The sequence below is a fragment of the Phalaenopsis equestris genome, unplaced genomic scaffold, assembly GCF_001263595.1.
Source record: "Phalaenopsis equestris unplaced genomic scaffold, ASM126359v1 Scaffold233825, whole genome shotgun sequence".
In the NCBI taxonomy this organism is placed as follows: Eukaryota; Viridiplantae; Streptophyta; class Magnoliopsida; order Asparagales; family Orchidaceae; genus Phalaenopsis; species Phalaenopsis equestris.
Genome location: NW_018251756.1, coordinates 22595 through 33891, shown reverse-complemented (window position 1 = coordinate 33891; position 11297 = coordinate 22595).

The following is an 11297-nucleotide window of genomic DNA, read 5'->3' as shown; positions in this document are numbered from 1 at the left end:
GGATAACTTAGGAAGTCATTGAGGTTCTCTTCATTATCCGTAACATCCCTTAGTTCTCTTACTTTGGATTTCATAATAAATGTTCCAAACTTGGTTTTTTTCCGTTTGATACTCCTTTGTCCAACCTTGAAAGTCCCAAACTTTGAAATTCTTGAAGACAATATTTTCTGATTTAAATCGAGAGTTTTCTTAGGTGATTTCGGTAATTTAAGATATAATTAACTATAGGGATTTGCCCGTATATGACACTTTAGAACCCAACTTAATATAAACCCTATCTAATCTCTTATATTAGATAGGGGAAATTTTTCAGTTAACATAAATGGATCGTAAACTAAAACAGATGTCATAGATTCTTTAATTTATTTAATCGAGTCTCATTAACATGTAATGTGTCTATTCCTTGGGATAGGTGCATTACTTGTGGTGTTGTGCTTGTTAATTTAAACTGTTGTCTATATTCGATCGGTTTGGTATCGTATTTTCAAAAATTAAAACTAATAATTTCCGAAATTATATTATATATTATATATATTAAATTGAATATAACCTTCCCAATTTGGCGACCGACAACGGTCAAACACGATATGGTTTTGAACCTACAATGACGATTACTATTCTTCGGATAACCGTTGATAAATCTGTAGGTAATTATATTACCGACAAGCATTTTTGCTAAGTCGAATAAACTGTAGCTTGAGAGTTGGTAATTATATTACCAATAGCTTTAATATTATTATCGACGGTTATTGACCGTCGGTAACAAGCTAAATTCCTATAGTGATTAAAAATCCAATTTCCATATGCTTTCTAACATTATATATTTTTTAAAAAATAAAACTTATATATGGCCAACAATTTCAAAAAAATGCAAATAAAACTTCAACGTATCAAAATTTTTAAAATAGAGTGTTATAACTTGGCTCTAATACCAAATGTAACACGTAAAATTCAATCCTAAGCATGCTTTGTCTGCCTAAGATAGAAAGTTACAACTTTTATGTCTTACAATTCTTAATTCCATCGTGGAAGTCGGCTTATCATAGTCCATGTTTACTATATCATATTAAAGCACTCTCTAGTCGAGCGAAATCAAGAGAAAAAATGCACCATTTGTAATATGTTAATCATCTTATTAAAATCATTTCAACTTAGTCAGATCTTATGATTTGTTTTCTTTTTCTTTTAAATTTGTTTGGTAAGAATCTCATGTCTCATATGAGCTCACAGGTGAAACAATAATTTTTTTAAACAGAGCACATAAATTAATGTTAATATTTAGAGAAGGCCTAATTACAGTTTCCCGTTGAAAACATCAAATAGAAAGAGGTTCTTAACATATTTATATTACATATAACAACATGATACAAGATTTGAGTGTGCAAATGCCCTCTCATTCATCTCTTAATCCATCATTGTATAATCATAATCTATTTATTTGAATTTGTAATAGCTTTTTCTTTTAATGTGATAAACTTTCGTTTCATTATAATAAAGATTTTAGCATGCACTAGTAATAATATCAATTATTACAAAACAAAGAGATAGTAACATCACACCCAACATAATTTTCTGTAATATATATATATATATATATATATCTTTATTAAAAAAAACTGTTAAGGATCACTACAACATGTATCACTGCCCATAAAAGAACAAGATAAGGATTTCTAACCCTTCTCTTTACGTATCAAAGAGAATAACAATCATTTTGAATCATTGCCACTAAAAGTAATGTTTTGTTCCACAAACCTTTAACTGCACAGAGCGACCTACTATAAAATTTCGAAATTTACCTCAAAAATTAATTAAAAAATAAATAAGAATTTAAATTTAAGGAAACCAAGCATTGATTTAATAATTCAAATTTATCAATTTTTTTTTCTTTTTCTTTTTTATTTTTTTTGTAATTGCCGCAGGATAAGGTGGGGTGGGAAGGGTTCTTTCAGCACGGCCTTACATATCATTAATATTTTTTTCCAATAATTGAAAAGGCATTTTTTAAAGCTTTCTTTGTTAAATCTTTATATTAAAATTAATGAACTTAACATTGACTTTCCATTTCCATTTAATTTTGTAATTTGTATTATACTAATCCAAATTTTAATTTTTTTTAATTTTAAAACAGATTTTAGGTAATTTAAAAAAGTCAGACCGCATATTATGATTTAAGGTAATTTAAAAAGAAATTCATGAAAATCTTATCAATACTATATAAATATACAGTATTGAAATCTTATCAATATTGTATAAATATACAGTATTGAATTTCATAAAAAGTCAGACCTGAGGTAATTATACAGTATTGAAATCTCATCAATACTGTATAAATATATGCAAATCTGTTTTTTTAATGTTCTGAAAATCAGACCGCATATTGAATCAGAATAAGAAGAAATTCATGATTCAAAGGTTCAAGCAGGATCTGATTGGATGATGTAATAAATGTTTAAACTATTCATGTTGACTTGTATATTTTAAAAAATAAATATAATTTTTTTATGAAACATAATCATGTCTGATACCCCAATCTCAATACTAACCTTCAAAACAACAACAAAAAATAGCATGTATATCATGGAAGCTGCTAGAAATAACTTCATCTTCACAATCTTTTGAACATCCATTTGCATCTTGACCTAAGAGTAGTTAAAAAATAGCTAAATCTTCCAAACACATTTTATGATCATCACTTAATTTTACATTCCTCAATATATAAAACAAAAAATAATTACTTATTGGTTTAAGACAAACAAGTAAAAGGCCACAAGCAAACTACAAAACATTTTTTCTTCAAATCGACCATCCTAACGCTATAATCTTAAATTATTTAGCAGAAAAACTAAAATGTGTTTGATTCAAAATCAAACATGATTGAGTGAAAACTTGACTAGGCAAGGTTGAGTGATTCGACCATGATTAATATATTTTTTTTTCAAAAAACAACAAAATCTTTTTTTTTTTTTTTGAAAAGAAATGTAAATGGTTTGCAGATTACTATGATTATAATGTACTCTGAATATTCTGAAGCTGATTGATTGTTTGTAAACTAAAAAAGTGAGAACATTTTTTTTCTGTTTGGTTAGATACATATAGAGTATTATGATTAAGTACGAGTTGTTTGGTATGCGTACATGGAATGCAGAGTTTTTACTTTATAAGTTAACAAGCTATATATCATAAAATTTTATTATCTTATCCATATATTCAAACATTCATTTTTATTTATATAATTTTTTAAAAATAAAGTTACTTTTCAAAAAAGTTTTCTTACATTTTTATTGATTCGGAGTGGACAAGAAGGAAATTTTCCTTAGAACTAACCGAATGCATAATAAAGTACCTTATGCACAATAAGGAAGGCAGCTACAAACCTTGAGCAATAATGCTTGAACTTCATAGCTCAATTTACAACAAACAGTTCCATCATTCTTTAAAGGACAAGTCTGCAGAGCATCTCATAAATTCTTCTCTTCATAATTGGTGAGATATACTGAAAAACATATATACAACTTAAATATATGACATTCTTGATGGTCTTACAAAATCAATTAGTTCTACCATATACATATACATAGCACCCAATTCTTATGCTTTGTTTTTGCATTTCTACCCTTAAACTTTCGTTTTTACTTTTATGCCACCCAAATCATTAATATCACAGAAAAAATACCATTATTTTAACTTTTATAAACTGAAATATACCTTTAAGGTAAGGTTTCATGTATGTAAAAATTGAAGTTTAGGCGTAGATATGAGAATATAAAAAAATTAAGTGGCATGTATGTAAATCTTCCTAATGGTCTGTTAAGTGAATGTGCTACTTATTGCTATAGACACAACATTGCACCCCTTGCAGCTGCCTAGGACATACGAGGGCTCTATGGATTGGTTCTTGTGGACACACAATTGGCTCCATACTTCTCTGGGTAGAACACATCAGAGGTATTATATCGTTCATAGTTATGTTTCTCTAGTTGTTTATACGAGGGTAGGCAGGGAATCAAGAGAATGTGATAACAACATCGGAGGATGATGGTTGTGCATACCCAATCAAGGAATCAGAGCTCTGTTAGCCAAGATAATCAAAGCAGGGGCTCATTTAACTGGAAAATCTAATGCATTCACTCTGTAGCTAGCCTAACTAATAAATGTAAATTTAAATCAGCATAATCAAATCTTGGATAACAAGGAATGACATCTTATTGCCTCCAGTTTTAATCATCCCGTCCCAATAATTGACATTATAACTACTATATAAATTTACCGAAGCAAAATATTTCAGGCCGCAAGCATTCGGTAGGGTGAGATTTGGGAGCTCAAGCGGTAGCATAGAAGGGGCCTTGAAAGTACGGTAGTCAAGCATCACCTTCCAACCATTGCCATCGTCAGCCATTCGGGTGGTCGGTCACCTCCTTGTAGAAGCGCTTTCTCACTACCTATCCCGTCATGAAGGTTATCGACATCGTCGTAGAAACCTCATCGGATGTCACCGAATGCAAGCAACGATGAAGATGAGTTCGACCGCTTCAGGTATATCCTATCGTCCTTCTCAGTGGTCTCCGTGGGTCCTGTGAATGAGGAGAAATATTTGCGGAAATACGGCATGCTACCACATAGAAGATGGATCGCCGGAGGGAGACCAAAATCCCAAGGTGGCTTGCTAGTGATTCCACATCCCTCTTCGAGCTTGTTCGCCTGCAAATTTTTCACGGGATACAAAAGGATTCCCGTGGGGGCGTGCAGACCCACCAAATGTAAAATGCAGCGTGCGATGTACTTCGTTTAAGCTCGATTTTAGCAAAATTTAGGGTACAATGGGATTATATCTGGGTTATCTCACAAGCTTATTATTTCCCTCATTATTTCCCCTATTTTTTCCTTTGTTCATTATAATTTAGGAATGGATTCCTCGATAGTTGGATGATGGTGGATTTGTGAGATTTTCTTATTCTTCCGTTCATCCTTATATTTGTCATTGTTCTCTTGATGTTTTATTTTACCATCAATGCTATTGCACAATTTGATCCATATGTTTCATTAGTTGCATTATGACTAAAAACAAAGAAGAGACTACATCAACAATGTTATAATTTGCATATTTTATGTACCATTCTTTGAATTTTTTGAATTATGCCTTGTTATGATTTCCTGAATCTTACAAGGGTAGTTGGATTTTCTGAAATTTTTGTTAGGTTGGCCATTACATGCTGAATATGATATGGGTTTCTTGCTCTAATGATTTGTTGCCTGGCTATGTGAGGAACGTAGCTACTGTAATTGATATGAGTTATGTTCCAACTGAGTATCATATTGAACAAAAAAAAGGTATTTTGTTCTCCAATTGATCGACGAGTGGGAAGTTATATATATATATATATATATCATTGTCTCTTTTATTTGTCAAATACCAGTGGGCAATGACGTTAGTTGTAGCCCATCTTGATATGGTCGATTTCAGTCTTCATTAGCTACTATTCGAATAGTTTTTTAATTGATCTTTTGTGGTAACTGCTATGACCAACCTGCTTTTTATGAAATACTAGAACTTGCGAGTTGGAAGATGGTTGCTAGCTGACTTTTCAAATAATTCTAGTATTCAGAACAGTTTCACCTCTCAAAAGAGCCCTTAAGAGAGGTGGGCAGCCCAAGACTTAAATACTGCTTTTCAGCCCTACACCTACCCGATATGGGACTATTTGTCCGTGACATTCTCCTCCACCCAATCACGTGATGCTCTCGTCACGGATCGGCTCCACCAAGGGTCCCACTGGACCATGGAGAATCCACACACCTGACAGGCAATAATCTGCTCTAATACCACTTGTCACCTCCCAAAAGAACTCTTCGGGGTGGTGGGTAGCCCAGGAATTAAATATTGTTTTTCAACCCTACACCTAGTCGATGTGGGACTATTTATCCGTGACAAGTTGCTGAGAATTTCACCCAACTTACAATGATAGCTTTTATGAATGGGAATTTGTTAGTAGGACTTGTTACTGTAGATTAGGTTCCTTGTATATATAACTAATTTTAACATGAATGTTTTGAGCTTCTTTCCCCTAGAAACTTGCAACTTGCCAACAAAAAAAAAATGTTGTTTTGGTAAATGAGCTTTCCATTTATAACAATATCGGTGACTTATGCAATGTGCTGAGAACATAAGAATATTTTCTGCTTGCTCTCTGTTCTCCAAAATATTTTTATTCATTTCTGAAATTTGGTTTTGTTTGGAATTCTGTTAAAAAAAACACTAAAAATCTAATTATGTTTCTGAAATTTGTTAAGCTTTTAATAAACCTCATTTTGCAGTGTTTTTTTTTTTGCTTGAACAAAGAAAGCCATTTATGTGTGAAAGAACATTTGGTGTTGTGGAAGGGCAAGTAAACACTCGTCGGATTATGAAGAATTGGAATTGTATCCGTAGGTTTCATGTTTATTCCAACATCATTGATTGTGGAAAATTTTGTACTACTTGTTTTATGAAACATTGGGAATTTATGCAATTGCATATGGATTTTATGTGTCATGCTTGAGAGCTTCGAGCAAAAATAAACCCAGTTCTTATTAGACTGTGAAGGTATATATGAGTTTATAAGAGTTGGAAATGGTTCATTTCTTTGTTTTCTCTGGAAATAATTGGAAATGGATAAGCTGCAGGTATGATTTTCAGATTTGGGATTCTTCTTGTCCGTTTTATGCATCGGTTTACCTATAATGTTATAGCCGTTCTTTTTGTATTATTGAATGTAATGTTTTGGTGTCAGCAACTCCCATTTAGGTGAGATGGTTGGCCCTTTCTCTCCCCTTCTCTCTCTCCCCCTCTTTCTCTCCCTCCCCTTATCTTCATACTTCATATGAGGCTCTGCCATTTGAGTTTATTTATCTTATATATATAACAAATGATGGATATTTGAGAGAATTGTAAAGAAACATTTATGTGTTGTTGGTTTAATGCATAACAAATGGCTAGAAATTGAGAGAATTGTAAAGAAACAATTACCTTGTTGTTTTTCTTTTTATGTCTACTGATTTTATTGAGATAAATGTGGAGAAGTTTGGATGGCCACAAAATTTTATTTTCGGCAACCATTGCCTCCACACTTTGGTAAGTACATTTCTTTATTTCCTTTAGTTTTTGACTTATTTCTCGTTTTAATAATTGCATGACGATGAACTTCAGGTATTCAGAGAAGTTTGGGCAAGTGATGTGCCACTGCGGACTACCGTCCTTGCTACTCACGTCACACCGTCAACATAGATACGGGCGACAGTTTTATAGGTTCCCGTGGTGGAAACACGAATAGGATGACTGCAGCTTTTTTCAGGTGGGCAGACAACACCTTTTGATTCAACATTATTCCAATTGGACAATGTTGTACAAGGTTCAAAGGTATCACAATCAGAGAACATCTCTTGTGATTCGACTGTTACCCAACCGTATACTGTTGCTAGGGGTTCGTTCGTACACCAATCGAACAACGATCCTCATGATATGTTTTGCATTTCAAATTGAATATTATAGTTCTATTACTAGTTGTAGTTTCAATATGTATTTTGGTTTTAATTTGGTATCTAGAACTCTATCTTAATTGAAGTGAGCACTAAAATCTTGCACTGTTATGAAACTTTGTACCTTTATGAAATTGTTTTTTCCGTTATCATAATTTTGTACTATTATAAAATGATATTTTTTTTCTCAACTGTCAGATGTGTAATCATTAAACTTTTACTATAAATAATAACATTGTGTCTGTCAGAATGGTCTTTTATCTACAAAAAGCTGCAAATAAACTATTTATGAAAAGCAAAATCCAAACAGCTAAACAACTTATCCAGAACAGGGACAAAATGATTATTTATCCAGAATCAACTATTTTTGAAATGCACAAACTAAACAACTAGCCAACTTATCTGGATAAAGTGATTATCAACAGATTATCAGTATAAGCTACTTAGTTGGATAAGTTGTAGCTGCTCCAAGCAGACCCTAAATTTATTAAAATTCATATAATTAATTTATAGCGTAACTGTCAAATTGCTAACCAAACAACCTCTTAAGCAAGTATGTTTCTAATTTCTTTCCTCACCAATTTAATTAGATAATCAGACTGACAAGAGGCATTGAATTGTATATGTTTTGTCGCCCGAGATTTCTTTCCTCATCCAAGTAGAAATTTAATTAGATAATCAGACTGACAAGAGGCATTGTCAGCACTATTTTGGTTGGGGGCGTTGCCCGTAAGAAGGTGTCGGCCACCAAAATCAAAATTCTGTCGCCCGCTTCGGAAGGACGTTTAAGTTTAGGAAAGTATGAAATCAAACTGACCTCATACTTTTCATAGTTTAAATGAAAGAGCATTATACCTCAAACTCTATATTTATCCCGAAGGATAAACACAAGACTTGAGGATGAGGCTCGATCAAATAAACTAAGAAAGGTATGATGTTTGTTTGTTCTGCAAAACCATTTTATTTGCCGACAATTTCCCCTATTTAATATGAAGAATTAAATAGGGTTTATATTAAGTTGGGTTTGAGAAAAGCTTCCTATAAGGGCAAGCCCCTATAGTTAATTACATCTTAAATGACCTAAGTCATCTAAAAAAACTCTAAACAAAAATCAAGAAATATTATCTTCAAGAAATTCATAGGAAATGACTTTTCAATGAATCAAACAAAGAGGTGTGAAAGGGGAATGGTTCAAATGTGGGACATTTATTATGGAATCCAAAGGAGGAAGGACTAGGGGATGACATAGATCTGGAGGAGAAAATCGATGCCTTCCCAGTCTATCCCAATGTTTGGCTTTAGTTTTGAGGAGAAAAATTTAAGTGTTTCATCATACCAATTTTATTAATTTAGGACTTACATTTGTGTAAAGCAATCACACAAATAGCCTGGAAGATGTGAGGATTTAGGTCGTGACAAATGACAAACTTGGAATCCTAAAATGAGTTAGGCCTTATATTTTACAAGGAAGGACTAGGGGATGACATAGATCTGGAGGAGAAAATCGATGCCTTCCCAGTCTATCCCAATGTTTGGCTTTAGTTTTGAGGAGAAAAATTTAAGTGTTTCATCATACCAATTTTATTAATTTAGGACTTACATTTGTGTAAAGCAATCACACAAATAGCCTGGAAGATGTGAGGATTTAGGTCGTGACAAATGACAAACTTGGAATCCTAAAATGAGTTAGGCCTTATATTTTACAAAAGAGCTATACAAATGCCTAAAGATGAGATGAGGATTTATGTTACATCAGCAGACAACCTCGAACTCCTATGACTTTGTTGTTTAATTCTAAAGAAGGAAAGAAGTTGGTTTAGTTGATGTAGACAGATTTTGTTGTTGAGGATAAGTTGATTAGAGCGACACTGGTTAGGATCCTGCAGTTCCCTCATTTTTGCACCACTATTTTCTATTGGATTCACTTAGTACAAACGAATTTACTAAACTCATCTTAATGAGTTTCATAATTTCATTTAGACTGTGGGAATCCTCATTAGCAACCATAGGCTACCTCCTCTAAGAGATTCCCGATCATCTGATAAAGAAGTATTAATTTAGTTGTAGTAGTTGTTTTGTGTGATTTTTATGATTAAATTTTGAGTTTTCTTATATTTTGAATGTTGTAGAAGTGATTTTTATCTTGATTGATTTTAGTTTTGATTTTGGTTTTGGTTTTGTGGCTATCCTGATAGCTTTAGTTTTCATGCAGGGTGACATTGTTGTTTAGCATGCAAGTTTGTGTTTTGTTCATACATGCAGGTAAGTAAGCACAATGTGGAAAGCTTAAGAAAGATAATGTTATAAACTATAAAAGCGCACCTGGCGAGTCTTCTCGTTCCCCCTCCTGAAACTCAAAATACATGTTAGAGCATTTTATGTAAAGCGGAAAAAGTAAGGTTTTAGTGACCTACCTAAACCTAATTCATATCTTGGTGGGTCCCTATTGGTTTGATTAAGGATGATTTTTGTTAAGCAAAACATATTAAGTTTAGTAGACTTCTGAGGTATCAAACAAGTTAGGAGAAAGAAGCAGGTCCATGCTTCCCTTTCACTACCTGGTGAAAGGCCCTCAAGCTCTTTTAAACTTATTATGTTGCTTAATAATTCACCCTATGAACACCCTAATGCTCAATGAACATTGATGTCCTAATTATCCTTAAGAGTAGGGTAATTATAATTTATAATTTAATTTTGAAGATTATGTGAATGAAGACCCTTAAGGGGGGGCAAGCTAGTGTTGTTGGAAAACTTAGACAAATTTTGGTCCTAATTGGGCTTGTAGTGTTTTTGAGGTCTTAAATTTCAGCTATGTTCTCTTTTCTAATCCTCGTTTAATCAATCTTGATTAAACTTAGATCACTATTAAGCCCTTAAGACCTAGGTGAGTGTCTTAATTCATTTGGAAAATGTTAAGTTTTAGGTGATCATGATTTAGTATTTGAATTTCATTTGAAAATCAAATAGGGGTATTAAATTGATTAATTATTGGCTTCAAAAGTCATACCCCTAAGTCTTAGGTTCATTTAACTTTAATAAGCTTCCAAATTTTAATAATTTAGAAATTTATTAATTTATCCTTTTAATTAGGAAACTGAGGTGGGTTTCTACCAATTAATCCTCTTTTAATTTTAGTCTTCCAAACAAGTTAATTAAGATCACAGGTTGCCCATTTCCCTCTTTGAATTAAGCCTAAATGTTAATTAAGGCCAAATTCCTTAAATTACACTCATCTAAGGGATGAACAAGTCAGCCAATTGGAGAAAAGGATAGAAGAAATGGCTGCAGTCATAGAATTTTTATCCTACCTAAGCCCTGGGTTAATTAATACATCAGAGGAGAAAATGTTAATTTTTCAAAATTTAATTTAATTTATATAATTATTTTCATGCAAAAATAAGATTTTTCAAAGAAAATTTTCTAACTTAACCAAGGTGAAGCCTAATCACTTGAAATTTTTATTGGATGTAGACATATACCAAAGAGTCATTTGAAAAAAAAAATTCATTTTAACAGCGGAGCCGAAGACTAGGTAGGCCGGCCATGGCAAGGGGAGGTGGCTAGGAGCTCAGGGAACCCAGAGGAATATGTCACAGCAATTAAATGAGTTGAGGTTTAGTTTTGGCAAAAATATCCAAGGCTTAAGCAAATATGGAATAAAAATCCCTTGATTTAGGGGACCTTTGATCCATGGCTTAGGTTAGGTGATTTTTTGAGGTTTAGCTTGGTCACTAGGGTCCAACTAATGGCTGTGGAGTCATTAATTTTGTGACTTTGGGGTG